Raw genomic sequence first — 22,864 nt, forward strand, 5'->3', positions numbered from 1 at the left:
CAGTGAAGGGGTTAATTAGGGAGCATGTAGGGAGCTTGTAGGGTTAATTTTAGCTTTAGTGTAGTGTAGTAGACAACCCCAAATATTGATCTAGGCCCATTTTGGTATATTTCATGCCACCATTTCACCGCCAAATGCGATCAAATTAAAAAAAACGTAAAATTTTTCACAATTTTAGGTTTCTCACTGAAATCATTTACAAACAGCTTGTGCAGTTATGGCACAAATGGTTGTAAATGCTTCTCTGGGATCCCCTTTGTTCAGAAATAGCAGACATATATGGCTTTGGCGTTGCTTTTTGGTATTTAGAAGGCCGCTAAATGCCGCTGCGCATCACACGTGTATTATGGCTAGCAGTGAAGGGGTTAATTAGGTAGCTTGTAGGGAGCTTGCAGGGTTAATATTAGATTTAGTGTAGAGCTCAGCCTCCCACCCGAAACATCAGACCCCCTGATCCCTCCCAAACAGCTCTATTCCCTCCCCCACCCCACAATTGTCCCCGCCATCTTAAGTACTGGCAGAAAGTCTGCCAGTACTAAAATAAAAGCTATATATATTTTTTTTAATGATTTTTTTAAGCATATTTACATATGCTGCTGTGTACTATCCCCCCTTAGCCCCCAACCTCACTGATCCCCCCCCCAAACAGCTCTATCCCCTCCCATTCTAACTTAATGGGCGCCATCTTGGGTACTGGCAGCTGTCTGCCAGTACCCAGTTTAGAAGAAAAAATTGTTTGTTTTTTTAATTTGTTGAAAGTTTCTGTAGTGTAGCTTCCCCACACACAAACCAACCCCCCCACCCCTCCACGATCGCTTTTTGTGCTTTTGCACAAACAAGATTAGGCAGGTTTTATGAAAAGATTTTCCGTAGTGTAGCGGTTCCCACCCGCTCCCGCCCCGTGCACGCGCCCGCCCGCCACCCTCCGTGCACGCGCGCGCCCCCGACGGTCCCGCCCCCGATCCCGCCCCCCGTGACGTCACGCGGCACACCGATGGCCGCCCACCCGCCTCCCAATTCGGCTCCCACCCACCAACGATACCGGCCATCGATGTCCGGTGCAGAGAGGGCCACAGAGTGGCTCTCTCTGCATCGGATGGCCATGTGAGGTTATTGCAGGATGCCTCCATATCGAGGCATCACTGCAATAACCGGAAAGCAGCTGGAAGCGAGCAGGATCGCTTCCAGCTGCTTTCCACACCGAGGACGTGCAGGGTACGTCCTCAGGCGTTAACTGCCTTTTTTTTGAGGACGTACCCTGCACGTCCTCGGTCATTAAGGGGTTAAAATCACTTGCTCTATCTGAATCATGAAAAAAAAATATTGGGTTTAATTTCCCTTTAAACACTGCAGACAAGGCTACTAGCTTAGTAGCACTCCTAAAAGTAGGAACATGGTTCCTGGTGGCACTTGGAGAAGGGTGTGCAGCACGGCAGGATTGCTCTGGACCTCACCTCAGGGTAGAAGCTCCCAGGTACCATCATTTTATATATTCACATTCTGAGTCACCAGCTCTTACTGAGCATGTGCAAGAATTCACAGACTATACGTATATGCATTTGTGATTGGCTCATGGCTGTCACATGACACAGGGGGAGTGGATAAGACATAACTGAAATTTGTCAGAAAAAAATCTACTACTCATTTGAAGTTCAGACAAAGTGCTTTTGCATTGTCTTTTTATCAGGCATTTGTAGATTTTGAAAATTGACTGTGTTTACTGGTCCTTTAAATGTTCATACTTCAAACAGAGAACACAGTTTTAAGAGACTTTTGTTATCAAATTGTCTTTGCTGTCTTAGTACTTGGAGCTAGCTACTGATTGGTGGCTAAACACGTATATGTCTCCTGTCATTGGCTGACCCAATGTGTCCAGCTAGCTCCCAGTCGTGCATTGCTGCTCTAGAATTCAATTTACCTATGTATTTAACCCATTTGCACAGTACAAGCAACATTGCAATAATAAAATTGTCTAATACATTAGAGCATTTTCTTTTTGTATTTACATATTTATTTAAACCCCAGGGTAGAAAGATTTCTTCTTCATTAATTAACAAACATTAAGTGTTACATTTATAGATTGACTTGTCAAATAATGCCACTATCACAGGTAGCTAGCATCACTTTGTCTTGTTCATCTCTGCCAACAAAAGGTTAATAAGTTCAGGCATGTTGTTTATTTACCAAACCTAAAAAAGGTCAGCCAAATGGATGGTGCGTACTACTTGATTTTGCTTCCATATTTGGTTTCAAGGTGCAGAGGAACAGGTATCAGTTACATGGTGCAAGTGTTAAGAAATCCAGCCTGAGTAATAGCCTAAGAACAGCAGCAACTCAACAGTGCAGAATTGGAATGCATGAAGGATACTGTTATATTTGTAATCACTACAGCGTAATCCAGCAAAGCATGCAGGGAATGATTTGTTACCATACAGCTGTTCAGTGTTGGGAGAAAGGATGAGCCTCCCATCCAATATAATAGAGTATAATGAAACTTTTTTTTAAAGGGACAGTCTAGTCAAAATTAAACTTACATGATTCAGATATGGCTTGCAATTTTAAACAACTTTCCAATTTACTCCTGGGGCGCGATCCGATATCGATCGCAGTTTGCGGCGCAAGCGAGGGAACCGGCGTCGCCCGCAGTTTCAGCTCGCAACTCGAGCCATCCCATATAGGTCGCCGTCAGATGCTAACGTGCCGTAAGTCTGACAAACCAGCGATGTCCAGTAATCTGCGTAAGTACAAATTTCTGGCGTCGCCAGTGACTTGCAGCACTGGCCAATCGGAATTCGGCGGACGCCATCTTGGATGACGTCATTTAAAGGTACCTCATTCCAAGTTCAGCAGTCGGCCGGGATGGATGCTCCGCGGCGGCGGAGCGAAGAAAGAAGATTGAAGATGCCGCCGGAAGAATGAAGACTTTGCTGCCGCTTGGAGGAAGACGTCGCCGGAGGAAGAATTCTTCTTTGCCGCTTGGAGGAAGACATCGCCGGAGGAAGAATTCTTCTTTGCCGCTTGGAGGAAGACATCACCCGGATCGGATCAGGAGTTCGGCCCGGTGTGGTGAAGACAAGGTAGGGAGATCTTCAGGGGGGTAGTGTTAGGCTTTTTTAAGGGGGGTTTGGGTGGGTTTAGAATAGGGGTATGTGGGTGGTGGGTTGTAATGGGGGGGGGGGGTATTGTATTTGTTGTATGCAAAAGAGCTGAATTCTTTGGGGCATGCCCCACAAAAGGCCCTTTTAAGGGCTGGTAAGGTAAAGAGCTTTGAAATTTGTTGAATTTAGAATAGGGCAGGGAATTTTTTTTATTTTGGGGGTTTATTATTTTATTAGGGGGCTTAGAATAGGTGTAATTAGCTTAAATATCTTGTAATCTTTTTTTTATTTTTTGTAATTTAGTGTTTGTTTTTTTTTGTAATTTAGTTTAGTTAATTTAATTGTATTTTTAGATAGATGTTTGTAGTTTATTAAATTTATTGATAGTGTAGGTGTATTTGTAACTTAGGTTAGGATTTATTTTACAGGTAATTGGGTAATTATTTTAACTAGGTAGATATTAAATAGTTAATAACTATTTAATATCTATTATACCTAGTTAAAATCATTAACAATTTACCTGTAAAATAAATATTAACCCTAACATAGCTACAATGTAATTATTAATTATATTGTAGCTATCTTAGGGTTTATTTTATAGGTAAGTATTTAGATTTAAATAGGAATATTTTAGTTTATAAATGAATTAGATTAATTTAATATAAATTTAGTTAGGGTTAGATAGAGTTAATATAGTTAATATAAATACTATAGTAACTATATTAACCCTAATATAATTAGGGTTAATATAGTTAATATATATAATGTAATACCTATATTAACTATAATATACTTAGGGTTAATATAGATAATATAGCTGGCGGCGGGGTAGGTAGATTAAATTAGGGGTTAATCATTTTAATAGAGATGGCGGCGGTGTAAGGGGCTTACATTAGGGGTTAATAATTTTTATATAGGTGGCGGCGGTGTAAGGGGTCAGATTAGGGGATAGATAAGGTAGATGGCGGCGGTTTTAGAGGCTCACAGTAGGGGGTTAGTTTATGTAGATGGCGGCGGGGTCCGGGAGCGGCGGTTTAGGGGTAATAACTTTATTAGGGATTTCGGGGGGGGGATCGCGGTTGACAGGGAGATAGACATTGCGCATGCGTTAGGTGTTAGGTTTATTTTCTAGTTAGTTTAGGGAGTTACGGGGCTCCAATAGTCAGCGTAAGGCTTCTTACGGCTGCTTTTTGTGGCGAGGTGAAAATGGAGTAAGTTTTCTCCATTTTCGCCACGTAAGTCCTTACGCTGCATATTGGATACCAAACTGCGCGGGTTTGGTATACCTGCCTATGGCCCAAAAAACTGCGGGCGACGGCAGAAATATACGGGCGTAACTTCTAGGTTACGCCGTATATGTGATACCAAATCCGCGCAAATATTGGCGTCGCCGGCTTTTGCGGGCGACGATTTATATCGGATCGACCCCCTGGTATTCTTTGTTGAAAGCTAAACCTAGGTACGCTCATATGCTAATTTCTAAGCCCTTGAAGGCCACCTCTTATCTCAGTGCATTTTGACAGTTTTTACAACTAGACAACGCTAGTTCATGTGTGCCATATAGATAACATTATGCTCACTCTCGTGGAGAGCACTGATTGGCTAAAATGCAAGTATGTCAAAAGAACTGAGATAAGGGGGAAGTCTGCTGAGGCTTATATACAAGGTAAAAAGTATATTAATATAATTGTGCTGGTTATGCAAAACTGGTTAATGGGTTATAAAGGAATTATCTATCTTTTTAAACAATAACAATTCAGGAGTAGACTGTCCCTTTAAATTAATTTTAAAAAAAAAGGAACTTTATGGGCAAAAATTGAGCAGGTTTTTTTTTTTTGGCTTCCTTTTCTTTATATATAAATAATGGTTATATTATAGTGTGGGAATTTAATTTGAAATAAAAAATCATTTAAAATAAAGTCCTTTCAACTTAAAGGGACACTGTACCCAAAAATTTTCTTTCGTGATTCAGATTGAGCATAAAATTTTAAGCAACTTTCTAATTTACTCCTATTATCAAATTTTCTTCATTCTCTTGGTATCTTTATTTGAAATGCAAGAATGTAAGTTTAGATGCCGGCCCATTTTTGGTGAACAACCTGGGTTGTCCTTGCTGATTGGTGGATAAATCCATCCACCAATAAAAAAGTGCTGTCCAGAGTACTGAAACAAAAAAAGCTTAGATGCCTTTTTTTTTCAAATAATGATAGCAAGAGAACGAAGAAAAATTGATAATAGGAGTAAATTAGAAAGTTGCTTAAAATTGCATGCTCTTTTTGAATTACAAAAGAAAAAAATTTGGGTACAGTGTCCCTTCAATCTGCTCTGTTATGATAGTCAATGAATTATTTTTTTGTTTAGTGCCTAAGTGTTTTTTCCCCCAAATGAGAAGCAAAAATCTCTAGCAAAAGTGGAAATATTGTGTACAGATCGGAACTATGGTGGGTTTTTTTTTTTCAAATTGATTTGACATTTTTACTTTTAGGCTGAAATTGCTTTGAACACCTTAGATGCTATATACTGTACGAGGCTTCATGTACGAATTAAAACTGATTTGAATAGGGGCCAAAATCTGCTAAAATGTCATTTTAACCACCTTTCCAATATTTTTAATTATTTTGACATTGCACTGTTTAAAATCAGTTCAAAGTTAGTTAAAAAAAAACTATTCAAATTGCATTCTGTAAATTCATTTCACAAGTTAGTCAGTCTTAACTGTTTGAAAACTCAGGTAATGTCAGTACCAATGTGAACCGTTGACCTTTTTAAGAATAAGTTGACTTCAACCAGAGTTGAGCTTGGGCTACATTTTAATTAATTATAAAAGGTGACAAAATTATTTATTTCTAAAAATTCCACACATTTTGCAGAAAAAAATGTTTGTTTTTTTATAAACTTTTATAAAGTACTAGATTGTACCTCTTTATATGACTTTAATAAGTTCTCTGGACAGTAGAATTTTAATGAAAAAAACAAAAAAAATAAAAAAATTGCTTTTTTTGTCAACCAAGTAAAAATCCATGGCCCATTACATATGCTTTTGCGGGTGACGCTGGTTTTTACAATATTTTTGGTATTACATATAAGGCGTAGCATACAAGTTACGTGCGTATATTTCACCTGTCGCCCGCAATTTTTACTCCCATAAGCTAACATGGGACCGCGTCGCAAATCGATATCCAATATTCAGCGCAAGGACTTACGTGGCGAAAATGGAGAAATCTTACTACATTTTCACCTCGCTATACTAAGGCAGCCGCAGCAGGCCTTGCGCTGAGTATGGGAGCACCGTAACTCCCGAAAGTACCTGCAAAAATAAACTCCTAAAATAAACACCTAACGCATGCACAATATCTAGCTACCTGTCAACGGCCAACCCCCGCCGCAATAACTAATAAAATATATTAACCTCTATATCCGCCATCAAACCCACAGCGCAACTACAAATAAAGTATTAACCCCTATATCCGCCAACGCCAACATCGCAAACTACCTAATAAAACTATTATCCCCTAATCCGTCATTAACCCACAACGCAAACTACCTGTTAAAGTATTAACCCCTAAACCGCTAAAGCCCACAATGCAAACGACCTATTAAAGTATTAACCCCTAAACCGCCAAAGCCCACAACGCAATAAACCTATCAAAGTATTAACCCCTAAACTGCCAAAGCCCACAACGCAATAAACCTACCAAAGTATTAACCCCTAAACCGCCAAAGACCACAATGCAAATAATTAAATTACTAAGCCCCCTAACATAACACCCTCTAACCTAATATCCCCTTAATTAACCCAAATTACAAAATACTAAAGTTCTATAGAATAGAATTTCAGTAGCTCTCATCCTATTGACTGATTAGAAAAGCCAATAGGATTTGAGTAGCTCTCATCCTATTGGCTGATTTGAATTTGAAGAATCAAATCAGCCAATAGGAATTCAAAGGACGCCATTTTTAATTGCGTCCCTTGAATTCACTATCCAGTGTACAGCAGCGATCGTACGAAGAGGATCCTCCACGCTCCATGGCTCCGCGGTCGCCAGTCTTCAGTTCCAGGGTCGCCGGTCTTCAGCTCTGCGGTCATCGGTCTTCAGCTCCGCCCTCCTCTCCGCGCCGGATTGTTCCTGGAAGAAGAAAGAAGAGGTCGCCGTTTCGAAGAAGACTTCACTGCATGGGACAGGACCTTCTCTGCCGGACTTCAGGAATAGTGAGTATCAACCTAGGGGTTAAACTTAGGTTTTTTTTATTTTTATTTATTTAGATTAGGGTGGGCACTTTGTAAAAGAGTTAAATGCCAAAACAAATGCCCTTTTAAGGGCAATGGGTAGTTTAGGTTTTTTAGTGTTAGGTTCTTTTATTTTAGGGGTTTGGTGGGGGGGGGGGGGTTCTGTTAGGGGGGACTTTGTGTATTTTCAATGTAAAAGAGCTGTTTATCTTGGGGCAATGCCCTGCAAAAAGCCCTTTTAAGGGCTACTGGTAGTTTAGCATTAGATTAGGGTGTGTTTTTATTTTGGGGTGGCTTTTATATTTTTATAGGGATTAGGTATTAGATATTTTTATTTTATGTAATTATAGCTTAGAGGGACAGTCTACACCAGAATTTTAATTTTGACTAGACTGTCCCTTTAATTTATACTTAGTTTATTTTTTATTTTTAAAGTAGTGTTAGTTTTTTTAATTTTAATAGTTAGTTACGCTTGCGCTGAAGCCTGCGCCGTATATGTAATCTCGCCCCATGCATGCTGAATTCCTTCTGCTTATTTATTTATTTTTAGAGCTTTATTTTATTTACAGGACTGCAGTGCTTAGCAGTGAAAATCTTAAGCTGAAAATTTCTTCAAACCTGGCAAAGCTACCTCTATGTTACTGTCTTAAAAAATGCACTTGGTTCCTGATTGAGGAAGGAGAAAGGGGGTTTGAGCTACAATGTCATTGAACTTCAGCATTCATCTGGAATGCCATTTCCTGAATGCTTAGAGAAGATTTCCGGCTTTATGACCTCTCTGCTACAAATGAGATTCTGATTGCATGGGAATTGTCCTTCAGGAAATTCTTTATTTTACTGTAACAACCTCTCTGCTCTTTTTCCTTTCCATTAACCATTTGTCCGTACCCTGAACTTAAAAATCACTTCATTGTTTGTCTCTCGTTTGTATTTTGCTTATTTTTAGCTTAATTATTTAACCTCTTGGCTGCCAGAGAGAGTGAAAGCCTATTAAATAGATATGTTTTGCAGCACTTCTTTAATAGTTTCTTTATTTTTAATAAAGTTTCTAAACTCATAATATTATTATTTTTTTTATTGTTATGTTTTTGTTTAAAAAACATTTTACTTTCTGGCTACTAATAGCTCAGGGGCCTGATCCGATATGCAGCGTCGCCCACAAAAGCCGGCGACGCCAAATTTTGTGCGGGTTTGGTATCACATATACGGCATAACATAGAAGTTACGCTCGTATATTTCTGCCTTCGGCCGTAGTTTTTTGGCCCATAGACAGGTATACCAAACCCGCGCAGTTTGGTATCCAATATACAGCGTAAGGACTTACGTGGCGAAAATGGAGAAATCTTACTCCATTTTGAACTCGCCACAAATTGCAGGCGTAGTAAGCCTTACGCTGAGTATTGGAGCCCCATAACTCCCTAAACTGCCTGCAAAATAAAACCTAACACCTAACGCATGCGCAATGTCTATCTACCTGTCAACCGCAATCCCCCGCCGCAATCCCTAATAAAGTGTTTAACCCCTAAACTGACGCTCCCGGACCCCGCCGCCAGCTACATTAAATGTCTAACCCCCTAATGTGATCCCCCTACACCGCCGCCACCTACATTAAAATGATAACCCCTAATGTGAGCCCCTACCCCGCCGCCATCTACATTAAAATGATAACCCCCTAATGTGAGCCCCTATCCCGCCGCCACCTATATTAAAATTATTACCCCCTAATGTGAGCCCCTACCCCGCCGCCACCTACATTAAAATGATAACCCCCTAATGTAAGCCCCTACCCCGCCGTCACCTATATTAAAATTATTACCCCCTAATGTGAACCCCTATCCCGCCGCCACCTATATTAAAATTATTACCCCCTAATGTGAGCCCCTACCCCGCTGCCACCTACATTAAAATGATAACCCCCTAATGTGAGCCCCTACCCCGCCGCCACCTACATTAAAATGATAACCCCCTAATGTAAGCCCCTACCCCGCCGTCACCTATATTAAAATTATTACCCCCTAATGTGAGCCCCTATCCCGCCGCCACCTATATTAAAATTATTACCCCCTAATGTGAGCCCCTACCCCGCTGCCACCTACATTAAAATGATAACCCCCTAATGTGAGCCCCTACCCCGCCGCCACCTACATTAAAATGATAACCCCCTAATGTAAGCCCCTACCCCGCCGTCACCTATATTAAAATTATTACCCCCTAATGTGAACCCCTACCCCGCCGCCACCTATTTTAACTACATTACCCCCTAATGTGAGCCCCCTACCCCGCCGCCACCTATTTTAACTACATTACCCCCTAATGTGAGCCCCCTACCCCGCCGCCACCTATATTAAAATTATGAACCCCTAATCTAATCCCCCTACCCCGCCGCCACCTATATTAAAATTATTAACCCCTAATCTAATCCCCCTACACCGCCGCCACCTATATTAAAATTATTAACCCCTAATCTAATCCCCCTACACCGCCACCACCTATATTAAATTTATTAACCCCTAATCTAATCCCCCTACACCACCGCCACCTATATTAAATATATTAACCGCTAAACCTAAGTCTAACCCTAACACCCCCTAACTTAATTATTATTAAAATAAATCTAAATAATATTAATAATATTAACTAAATTATTCCTATTTAAATCTAAATACTTACCTATAAAATAAACCATAAGATAGCTACAATATAATTAATAATTACATTGTAGCTATTTTAGGGTTTATATTTATTTTACAGGTAACTTGGTATTTATTTTAACTAGGTACAATAGCTATTAAATAGTTAATAACTATTTAATAGCTACCTAGTTAAAATAATTACCAAATAACCTGTAAAATAAATCCTAACCTAAGTTACAAATACACTATCAATAAATTAATTAAATAAATTACAATTATCTAAACTAAAATAAAATTAAATACACTAAACTATATTACAAAAAACAAACAAACACTAAATTACAAAAAATAAAAAAGATTACAAGAATTTTAAGCTAATTACACCTAATCTAAGCCCCCTAATAAAATAACAAAGCCCCCCAAAATAAAAAAATGTCCCTACCCTAAACTAATTTACAAAAGTAATCAGCTCTATTACCAGCCCTAAAAAGGGCCTTTTGTGGGGCATTGCCCCAAAGTAATCAGCTCTTTTACCTGTAAAAAAAGAACAACCCCCCCATTACAACCCACCACCCACACACCCCTACTCTAAAACCCACCCTATCCCCCCTTAAAAAAACCTAAGTCTAACCCCCAAGTGGTCCTTACCTGTCCTGAAGACCGGCGGAGAAGGTCCTGTTCCAGGCGGAGAAGTCTTCTTCCAGGAACCAGCCGGCGCGGAGCGGAGGAGTTGAAGAGGAGTTGAAGACCAATGACCGCATACGATCGCCGCCGTACACTGAATAGGAATTCAAGGTACGAGATTAAAAATGGCGTCCCTTGAATTCCTATTGGCTGATTTGAGCCTTCAAATACAAATCAGCCAATCGCATGAGAGCTACTTTAATTCTATTGGCTGATTTGAATAGCCAATAGAATAAGAGCTACTGTAATTCTATTGGCTATTAGAATAGGCGGCGGGGTCCGGGAGCGGTGGTTTAGGGGATAATACATTTATTGTTAGGAGTGAGAGGGGGGATTGCGGATAGAGGGGTATACGTGTCGGGCTATGTTTGGGAGGCATGTTAGACAGTAACGGTAGATTTAATATTTTAGTCAGTTTTTTTAGGCGGCGGCAGTTTCTAAAGTGCCGTAAGTCACTGGCGACTCCAGAAATTTGTACTTATGCAGATTTCTGGACATCGCTAGTTTGTCAGACTTACGGCACTTTAGCAACTGCCGGCGCCGTATATGTGATAGGTCGCTGTGCGAGCTGTAACTACGGGTGGCACAGGTTTCCACGCTTGCGCCGAAACCTGCGCCGCATATCGGATCGCGCCCCAAGTAAGGTCTTCGGTCCTTAACTTTCATATGCATTTATTTATTCAGGTAAATATTTTCAATATGCAGAAAAGCTTAGGCTTAAATCATGCCATGGCCATTATTATAGTGGTAAATTTACATGCTCTAAATTTGTTAACGCTTGTCATTTTATTGCAAGTGATGCTGCAAATCTGTGTGGTTAACCCCCACAAAGAAGTTAACACATAAAGTACCGTTCAGGACCCTCAGAGCACTGCTGGTTCCGAGTGGAAACTGACATGTATCCAGTCAGCATCGCTAGTCGTACATCCAAGCTGTGCAACTAACCCTGCTGAATAAATCAGCATCAGTTTCCACTCAGGACCAGCAGTGCTCTGTGGGTAGAATGAGTAATTTAGCTATGTGACTAATGAATTAGAGCATGTGATTTTATCACTTTATTGGATCTTTAAATGGGTATGAGCATACATTTTTTAAATTTAAATTATTATTTATTATTATTATATTATTTATTTGTAAAGTGCTGCTAAATTCTATAGAGCTGAGTTTTGTGATACCACTGGGTTTCCTGACACCCTGGTTGAAAACACTGTTCTAAACAAAGGTATAAATATTTTCAGGTAAATTAATTTGTACAAGATTAATAAATAAACTATGTAACGTGTGTTACACCACTTATGTATTTTATTTTACATTGATGTGAAAAAGATAGGGGAGTTCTTCCAAAAGCAAATGCTTTAAAGTGAAAACTAAATCACATAACCCCAAAATAAAAGTTTAAAAGGATATAATGCTCCTGTGCTGCTGAACGTGCCTGGAGGAAATCCTGCACTGAATCAGATTTCCTCCACTATAAGTTCATTCTTTATTCTTACGCCTCTGCCCTTCACTTAGCCAAGCAAACCTACTTTTCTTCTCTTATATCTACTCATTCCTCAAACCCTAAAAGTCTCTTCTTCATTTTCAACTCTCTCCTTTATCCACCTGCACCACCCCCTTCATCTGCCTTTAGTGCTCAAGACCTGGCAGACTGTCTTTTCAACAAAACAATTACCATCCGATGTAATATCCCAACACAAGACTGCAACCTTCCATCTCCGCCCCCGGCAACTACCCCTCCACCACTCTCAGCACCTTCTCCCCTACCACTGAGAATGAAGTGAGTTCCACTATTGTCTTCCTCACACCTCACTACCTGCCAACTTGACCCTATCCCTTCACATCTAATACCTTCTCTGTCTTCTACCCTCACTCCAGCTCTTACTCACATATTAAACCTATCCCTTACTACCGGTTCATTCCCATCTTCCTTCAAACATGCAAAGGTCACCCCCATCCTCAAAAAACCCTTCCTCGACCCCAATTCTCCTGCAAACTACCGCCCCATATCACTGCTTCCTCTAGCTTCAAAAGTCCTGGAAAAACTAGTCTTTGATCGCTTAACCCCCTTCTTGTCCTCCTACTCACTGCTTGACCCCTTGCAATCTGGTTTCTGTTCCCAACACTCAACTGAGACTGCCCTCGCCAAGGTTACTAATGATCTTCTTTCTGCTAAAAAAAACTGCCACTACTCAATGCTTATCTTACTTGATCTGTCTGCTGCCTTTAACACTGTTGACCATCCCCTTCTCCTACACACTCTCAGCTCCCTTGGGCTCTCTGACACTGCCCATTCCTGGATCCACTCTTATCTCTCTAATAGGTCCTTTTCTGTCTCCTTTGCTGGCGACTCCTCCTCTCCATTGCCTCTGTCTGTTGGAGTACCTCAAGGCTCTGTTCTGGGTCCTCTGCTCTTCTCTATTTATACATCCTCACTGGGTAAACTTATCAGTAGCTATGACTTCAACTACCACCTCTATGCTGATGATACTCAGATCTACCTATCCACCCCTTCACTCTCTCTTTCTGTCCTTTCTCACATCAGTGTCTGCTTATCTGGCATTTCTTCTTGGATGGCCTCTCACCACCTAAAAATCAGCATGTCCAAGATTGAGCTCCTTCTAATCCCCCCCCCCCTCTAAATCTACCCCGGTTTCTAACTTTTCAATCACTGTTGGTGACACCACTATAATTTCCCCATCACCCCAAGTTCGCTGCCTAGGAGTTACACTTGACTCCAATCTGTCCTTCATACCCCCCATCCAATTGCTCTCTTCCTCCTGTTGTAACCACCTACACAATATCTCTGTTTCTGAGTGCTGAAACTACTAAACAGCTAATCCACTCCCTGGTAATCTCCCGACTTGACTACTGTAATAACCTACTAATTTGCCTCCCTCTCTCCCGCCTCTCCCCTCTTCAATCCATCCTAAATGCCTGTGCTAGGCTAATCCACCTCTCCCGACGCTCTGTATCTGCTGCACCTCTCTGCAAGTCCCTTCACTGGCTACCCATCCACAGCAGAATTAAATTCAAATTTCTCATCCTGACCTACAAAGCCCTTACCAACGCAGCCTCCCCTACCTGTCCTCACTCATCAACAAATATACTCCAAACCGCCCCCTAAGATCCAACAATGACCTGCTCCTTGCATCTTTTACCATCACCTCCTCCCATGCTAGGCTACAGGACTTATCTCATGCGGCACCATCCATCTGGAACGCACTTCCTAGAGCTGTCAGACTCTCTCCTAACCTTTCCTCCTTTAAACTCTCCCTAAAGACCTTTCTGTTCATGGAAGCCTATCTCCAAATCAGTAACGATTGAATTCCACTTGCCTAATTGCTGCCCTCATCTAACATCATACTAACATCATCCTCACCTTTGCAGTCCCCACCTCCTGTTTCTCACCCTCCTACCCATCTAGATTGTATGTTCCCATGGGAACAGGGCCTTCAATTCCCCTTGTATTTGTTTGTTAAACTTTGTCTGGTGTCTTTTATTTTGTATTGTACTGTACTTTTAACTCTGTACCCATGGACAGCGCTGCGGAATCTATTGGCGCTTTATAAATAAAGAATAATGATAATAATATAGAAACATTTTATTTATGATTCAGTCTATAGTTTCTCTATGCTGTTTCTTTAAAGGGCTAGAAAGGTCAAAACTGAATGTGCATGGGAGCATTTCTATGTTAAATATAAGCATTTTGCAATATACTTCAATTAAAGTAAAAGTTATTACTAGTTTTCTGCAGCATAGGCACATATTCTGTGAGGACCTGTGCACCAGTATTCAAACACCACACCTTCTCAGAGAGTCAGCAGCGGCTGGCATAATATAAATTATGTCTTCAGAAGCAATACACGCCACTGCCAGCTAAATAAATATGAAGATATCAATACATGTATATATCAATAATAAAATCAGTCTGAAACAAGGACATGTGTAATGGACACACCTCTGTCACATACCTCATACATTAGTTCTCTTCCCACCTATCATCTTCTCATTTGCCTATGAATTGTCCTCTTCTCAAACCCCCCCGGGCTGGCAGGTCCTATCATTTACCAAGCCCCACTACAAATCCTTGGGAAACCTCAATCAGGTGTTACAACACAAGTATCACATTACAAGCTTTAAAGTTTAAAGAGAAGATGGAGACTCTCTCCACACTCCAGCCAGACACCCTAGCTTTTCTGTACCACCCCTTCAGGAGCTAGCAGCACTGGATGTAATTGCTGCTATTGATGCTTTTTTTCCGAATCTGTCCAAAAGAAGCAGTAACTGCAGCAGGGAAATGTTTAAGGTTTCATAGATAGAGAATGCAGTTTTAAGAGACTTTTCAATTTTCTGTTATCAAATGTACTATGTTCTTTTGGTATCCTGTGTTCTAAAGCATATCTAGGTATGCTCAGGAGCAGCAGTCTATGGCAGTGAGCTAGATTTTGATTGGCTAGACACGCACATCTTGTTATTGGCTCACCAGATGTGTTCGGCATAGGTCCAAGTTGTCCATTGCTGCTCAGGAGCTGATTTTATCTAGATGTTTAATCCTTTTGCAATGAGTCAAACACATAGGGATCAATCACAGTCCTTTAGAAAAGTTTACTTAATTATTTTTTCTATGTAATTCACCTTTATTTTTGTAGATCATTCCATTCATTTAAAAATGGTTAACATAACAAATTAAAGTACATTGCATTTTTACTGTGCATAATTACATATTTTATGGGATTAAAGGGATATGTAACCCACATTTTTTCTTTCATGATACAGATAGAGTTTACCATTTTAACAACTTTCCTGTTTATTTCTATTATGTTATTTTTGTTGTTCGCTTTTTATCCTTTGTTGAAAGGTTTACCCAGGTAGACTCCCATTAGTGCATTACTGCCCCTTTAACAAATGATACCAAGAAAATTAAGCAAATTGGATAATAGAGGTAAATTGGAAAGTTGTTTAAAATTGTACAGTATGCTCTATCTGAATCATGAAAGAAAAAAAAATTTGGGTCTCTTGTCACTTTAAATGGACATAAAAGTACTAAAAGAAAACACTCTTGTCTGGGTTTATGCAAGCAACCACATCAGATAATTTTATTCTTGCATTTTTATGTCTCTTAAACATTTAATTCCCCATAAAATATTTAACAAACCTCCTAAAATTTGTGGCTGGGTATCAGGGACTAAGGAGGAGGTTGATGGGGGCCAGTTGCTGTTTTGTGGGAGGAGTTGTGTTGGGATAGGTGGGGATTGTGGGTGGGCCTGGGTAGTTGGTGGGTGTGTCTAGGCAGATTGGGGGCGTGTCTGTGTGTTCTGTGGGTGTGGCTAATGCAAATTCTGCAAATAGGGACATATGGCTGTCTCAGAGTTACAGCAGCATAGAGCTCAGAATCAGGGGCTGTTCCTCTCAGAAAGGGATAGTTGGGAGGTGTGAAGTGCATAGTAAAAATGTACTTTCATTATTTATTTTGCCCACTTGTCCTGTAATTTAATTCTGAAAATTGTGTTTTCTTTTCTAATGCCCCTCAAACACTTGAGTGCATCCTGCAGACTCTAGAACACATTCCCTGCAACATTCTACAAAGTAATTTCTTGATCAGTGCAGGAGCTCACTGAATAGCCACAGCAGGAGAGATAATATAATATATACAAATGGATTTTCAAGAGGTACATTCCTGGACTGCATTAATTGATTTTGCCATTATAATGACAGTTTAAATCCTTTTACAACGTGTATTTTTTATGCAGATCCATTGCAATGCATTGCCTCATTTCTGATATATAAATATAATATGTATACATAAAAATATTCCCTTAATGTCCCTTGTGACTGTATAATGTGACTGTATAATGGTAAAATTGCAGAGCAAGGTTACAAAAGAGTAAAGGGCTACGTGGGGAATTGGATTTTAATACAAAGACAACAATAGATAAAATAAAAAAGGAATCCTACTATTACCACTATCCACGCTTAGTTGATTGTTACTACACAAATGATTATGGCTATAAATAACCAGCTATTCTGAACACGGCATTGCTGTGCTGTTCTGTGTTGGTGCAGGAGAACGTATGCATAGCTTTTTTATTGCTTTGTGAGGCAATTTATATGATGGAGAGGGAAGAAACAATGGCCTTGGTGATTTAAAGGAACAGTATACTATAAAATAGTTTCTTTCATGTAATTAACAAGAGTCCATGAGCTAGTGACGTATGGGATATACATTCCTACCAGGAGGGGCAAAGTTTCCCAAACCTTAAAATGCCTATAAATACACCCCTCACCACACCCACAAATCAGTTTTACAAACTTTGCCTCCAAGGGAGGTGGTGAAGTAAGTTTGTGCTAGATTCTACGTTGATATGCACTCCGCAGCAAGTTGGAGCCCGGTTTTCCTCTCAGCGTGCAGTGAATGTCAGAGGGATGTGAAGAGAGTATTGCCTATTGAATGCAGTGATCTCCTTCTACGGGGTCTATTTCATAAGGTTCTCTGTTATCGGTCGTAGAGATTCATCTCTTACCTCCCTTTTCAGATCGACGATATACTCTTATATTTACCATTTCCTCTACTGATTCTCGTTTCAGTACTGGTTTGGCTTTCTACAAACATGTAGATGAGTGTCCTGGGGTAAGTAAGTCTTATTTTCTGTGACACTCTAAGCTATGGTTGGGCACTTTATTTATAAAGTTCTAAATATATGTATTCAAACATTTATTTGCCTTGACTCAGAATGTTCAACTTTCCTTATTTCCAGACAGTCAGTTTCATATTTGGGATTATGCATTGAATTATCATATTTTTTCTTACCTCAAAAATTTGACTTTTTTCCCTGTGGGCTGTTAGGCTCGCGGGGGCTGAAAATGCTTCATTTTATTGCGTCATTCTTGGCGCGGACTTTTTTGGCGCAAAAATTCTTTTCCGTTTCCGGCGTCATACGTGTCGCCGGAAGTTGCGTCATTTTTTGACGTTATTTTGCGTCAAAGATGTCGGCGTTCCGGATGTGGCGTCATTTTTGGCGCCAAAAACATTTTAGGCGCCAAATAATGTGGGCGTCTTTTTTGGCGCTAAAAAATATGGGCGTCATTTTTGTCTCCACATTATTTAAGTCTCATTATTTATTGCTTCTGGTTGCTAGAAGCTTGTTCACTGGCATTTTTTTCCCATTCCTGAAACTGTCATTTAAGGAATTTGATCAATTTTGCTTTATATGTTGTTTTTTTCTTTTACATATTGCAAGATGTTCCACATTGCAACTGAGTCAGAAGATACTACAGGAAAATCACTGCACAGTGCTGGAGCTACCAAGCTAAGTCTGCTATAAACTTTTGGTATCTGTTTCTCCAGCTGTTATTTGTATTGCATGTCATGTCAAACTTATTAATGCAGATAAAATTTCCTTTAGTACTATTACATTACCTGTTGCTGTCCGTCAACATCTAATTTTCAGAGTGTTCCTGATAACATAAGAGATTTTATTTTTTAAATCCATTAAGAAGGCTATGTCTGTTATTTCTCCTTCTAGAAGTCTTTTAAAACTTCTCTTTTTTTCAGATGAATTTTTAAATGAACATCATCATTCTGATACTGATAATGGTTCTTCTGGTTCAGAGGTTTCTGTCTCAGAGGTTGATGCTGATAAATCTTTGTATTTGTTCAAGATGGAATTTATTCGTTCTTTACTTAAAGAAGTGTTATTTGCATTAGAAATAGAGGATTCTGGTCCTCTTGATACTAAATGTAAACGTTTAAATAAGGTTTTTAAATCTCCTGTAGTTATTCCAGAAGTGTTTTATCTCCCTGATGCTATTTCTGAAGTAATTTCCAGGGAATGGAATAATTTGGGTAATTTATTTACTCCTTCTAGACGTTTAAGCAAATTATATCCTGTGCCATCTGACAGATTAGAGTTTTTTGGGACAAAAATCCCTAAGGTTATGGGGCTGTCTCTACTCCTGCTAATGTACTACTATTCCTATGGCAGATAGTACTTCATTTAAGGATCCTTTAGATAGGAAAATTGAATCTTTTCTAAGAAAAGCTTACTTATGTTCGGGTAATCTTCTTAGACCTGCTATATTTTTAGCGGATGTTGCTGCAGCTTCAACTTTTTGGTTAGAAGCTTTAGCGCAACAGGTAACAGATCATAATTTTATAGCATTATTATTATTCTATAACATGCTAATTATTTTATTGGTGATACCATCTTTTGATATCATTAGAGTTGATGTCAGGTATATGTCTCTAGCTATTTTAGCTAGAAAAGCTTTATGGATTAAACTTGGAATGCTGACATGTCTTCTAAGTCAACTTTGCTTTCCCTTTCTTTCCAGGGTAAATAATCATTTCGTTCCTTTCCTCACAACAAGGAACAAAAGCCTGATCCTTCATCCTCAGGAGCGGTATCAGTTTGGAAACTATTTCCAGTTTGGAATATATCCAAGCCTTATAGAAACCTATAGTCAGCTCCTAAGTACCTATGAAGGTGCGGCCCTTATTCCAGCTCAGCTGGTATGGGGCAGATTACGTTTTCTTCAAAGAAATTTGGATCAATTCCGTTCTTAATCTCTGGTTTCAGAAACATTGTTTCAGAAAGGTACAGAATTGGCTTCAAGTTAAGGCCTCCTGCTAAGAGATTCTTTTCTTTCCCGTGTCCCAGTTGACACAGCAAGGCTCAGCATTTCTGAAATGTGTTTCAGATCTAGAGTTAGCTGGAGTATTTATGCCAGTTCCAGTTCTGGAACAGGGGCTGGGGTTTTATTTTATCTCTTCATTGTACCAAAGAAGGTCAATTCCTTCAGACCAGTTCTGGATCTATCATTATTGAATCGTTATGTTAGGATACCAACATTCAAGATGGTTACTGTAGGACTATCCTGCCTTTTGTTTAGCAAGGGCATTATATGTCTACAATAGATTTACAGGATGTGTATCTGCATATTCCGATTCATCCAGATCACTTTTAGTGTCTGAGATTCTCTTTTTAGACAAGCATTACCAGTTTTGTGGCTCTACTGTTTGGTCTAGCCTCAGTTCCAAGAATTTTTTTCAAAGGTTCTCGTGCCCTTCTTCTGTAATCAGAGAATAGGGTTTTGGTATTTCCTTATTTGGACGATATCTTGGTACTTGCTCAGTCTTCTCATTTTCGAAGAATCTCATACGAATCGACTTGTGTTGTTTCTTCAAGTTCATGGTTGGAGGATCAATTTACCATTCAGTTCATTGATTCCTCAGACAAGGGTAACCTTTTTAGGTTTCTAGATAAATTCAGTGTCTATGACTCTGTCCTTGTCAGACAAGAGAAGTTTAACATTGATATCAGCTTGTCAAAACCTTCAGTCACAATCATTCCCTTTGGTAGCCTTATGCATGGAAATGTTGGGTCTTAGGACTGCCGCATCAGATGCGATCTCCTTTGCTCGTTTTCACATGCGACCTCTTCAGCTCTGTATGCTGAACCAATGGTGCAGGGATTACTCAAAGATATCTCAATTAATATCTTTAAACCGATTTTACGACACTCTCTGACATGGTGGACAGATCACCATCGTTTAGTTCAGGGGGCTTCTTTGTTCTTCCGACCTGGACTATAATCTCAACAGATTCAAGTCTTACAGGTTGGGGAGCTGTGTGGGGGTCTCTGACGGCACAAGGGGTTTGGGAATCTCAGGAGGTGAGATTTCCGATCAATATTTTGGAACTCCGTGCAATTTTCAGAGCTCTTCAGTCTTGGCCTCTTCTGAAGAGAGAGTTGTTCATTGTTTTCAGATAAGACAATGTCACAACTGTGGCATACATCAATCATCAAGGAGGGACTCACAGTCCTCTGGCTATGAAAGAAGTATCTCGAATTTTGGTTTGGGCGGAATCCAGCTCCTGTCTAATCTCTGCAGTTTATATCCCAGGTATGGACAATTGGAAAGCGGATTATCTCAGTCGCCAAACGTTGCATCCGGGCGAATGGTCTCTTCACCCAGAGGTATTTCTTCAGATTGTTCAAATGTGGGAACTTCCAGAAATAGATCTGATGGCTTCTCATCTAAACAAGAAACTTCCCAGGTATCTGTCCAGATCCCGGGATCTTCAGGCGGAGGCAGTGGATGCATTTTCACTTCCTTGGAAGTATCATCCTGCCTATATCTTTCCGCCTCTAGTTCTTCTTCCAAGAGTAATCTTCAAGATTCTGAAGGAATGCTCGTTTGTTCTGCTGGTAGCTCCGGCATGGCCTCACAGGTTTTGGTATGCGGATCTTGTCCGGATGGCCTCTTGCCAACCGTGGACTCTTCCGTTAAGACCAGACCTTTTGTCTCAAGATCCTTTTTTCCATCAGGATCTGAAATCCTTAAATTTAAAGGTATGGAGATTGAACGCTTGATTCTTGGTCAAAGAGGTTTCTCTGACTCTGTGATTAATACTATGTTACAGGCTCGTAAATCTGTATCCAGAGAGATATATTATAGAGTCTGGAAGACTTATATTTCTTGGTGTCTTTCTCATCATTTTTCTTGGCATTCTTTTAGAATACCGAGAATATTACAATTTCTTCAGGATGGTTTAGATAAGGGTTTGTCCGCAAGTTCCTTGAAAGGTCAAATCTCTGCTCTTTCTGTTCTTTTTCACAGAAAGATTGCTATTCTTCCTGATATTCATTGTTTTGTACAAGCTTTGGTTCGTATAAAGCCTGTCATTAAGTCAATTTCTCCTCCTGTAGTTTGAATTTGGTTCTGGGGGCTCTTCAAGCTCCTCCATTTGAACCTATGCATTCATTGGATATTAAATTACTTTCTTGGAAAGTTTTGTTCCTTTTGGCCATCTCTTCTACCAGAAGAGTTTCTGAATTATCTGCTCTTTCTTGTGAGTCTCCTTTTCTGATTCTTCATCAGGATAAGGCGGTGTTGCGAACTTCTTTTGAATTTTACCTAAAGTTGTGAATTCCAACAACATTAGTAGAGAAATTGTGGTTCCTTCATTATGTCCTAATCCTAAGAATTCTAAGGAGAAATCGTTGCATTCTTTGGATGTTGTTAGAGCTTTGAAATATTATGTTGAAGCTACGAAATCTTTCTGTAAGACTTCTAGTCTATTTGTTATCTTTTCCGGTTCTAGGAAAGGCCAGAAAGCTTCTGCCATTTCTTTAGCATCTTGGTTGAAATCTTTAATTCATCTTGCCTATGTTGAGTCGGGTAAAATTCCGCCTCAGAGAATTACAGCTCATTCTACTAGGTCAGTATCTACTTCCTGGGCGTTTAGGAATGAAGCTTCGGTTGACCAGATCTGCAAAGCAGCAACTTGGTCCTCTTTGCATACTTTTACTAAATTCTACCATTTTGATGTATTTTCTTCTTCTGAAGCAGTTTTTGGTAGAAAAGTTCTTCAGGCAGCGGTTTCAGTTTGAATCTTCTGCTTATGTTTTTTGTTAAACTTTATTTTGGGTGTGGATTATTTTCAGCAGGAATTGGCTGTCTTTATTTTATCCCTCCCTCTCTAGTGACTCTTGTGTGGAAAGATCCACATCTTGGGTAGTCATTATCCCATACGTCACTAGCTCATGGACTCTTGTTAATTACATGAAAGAAAACATAATTTATGTAAGAACTTACCTGATAAATTCATTTCTTTCATATTAACAAGAGTCCATGAGGCCCACCCTTTTTTTGTGGTGGTTATGATTTTTTTGTATAAAGCACAATTATTCCAATTCCTTATTTTATATGCTTCGCACTTTTTTTCTTATCACCCCACTTCTTGGCTATTCATTAAACTGATTTGTGGGTGTGGTGAGGGGTGTATTTATAGGCATTTTAAGGTTTGGGAAACTTTGCCCCTCCTGGTAGGAATGTATATCCCATACGTCACTAGCTCATGGACTCTTGTTAATATGTAAGAAATGAATTTATCAGGTAAGTTCTTACATAAATTATGTTTTTTCCCTTAATGCGTTTCCAATTACTATTTTTACCAGCTGTAGAGTATAAAATGTAAAAGATTTGCTTTTTAAGACTTATTTGTATATATGAAATAGATGATTTTGTGTTTTGAAGCCACAACCTAATAAAATGGGTTGAGCTTCTAGGTATAATCAGATCTCATTACTTTATCACATTGTGTACATATACCTGCTTCTTTATTTTATATCTGTCCGTAAACCAATCACCAATACTTGGAGAGAACAATGGAAAATTAACATTGTATTACCTTATTTCTTCTATACCCCACTGGGAGT

The sequence above is a fragment of the Bombina bombina genome, chromosome 5, assembly GCF_027579735.1.
Source record: "Bombina bombina isolate aBomBom1 chromosome 5, aBomBom1.pri, whole genome shotgun sequence".
Lineage (NCBI taxonomy): Eukaryota > Metazoa > Chordata > Amphibia > Anura > Bombinatoridae > Bombina > Bombina bombina.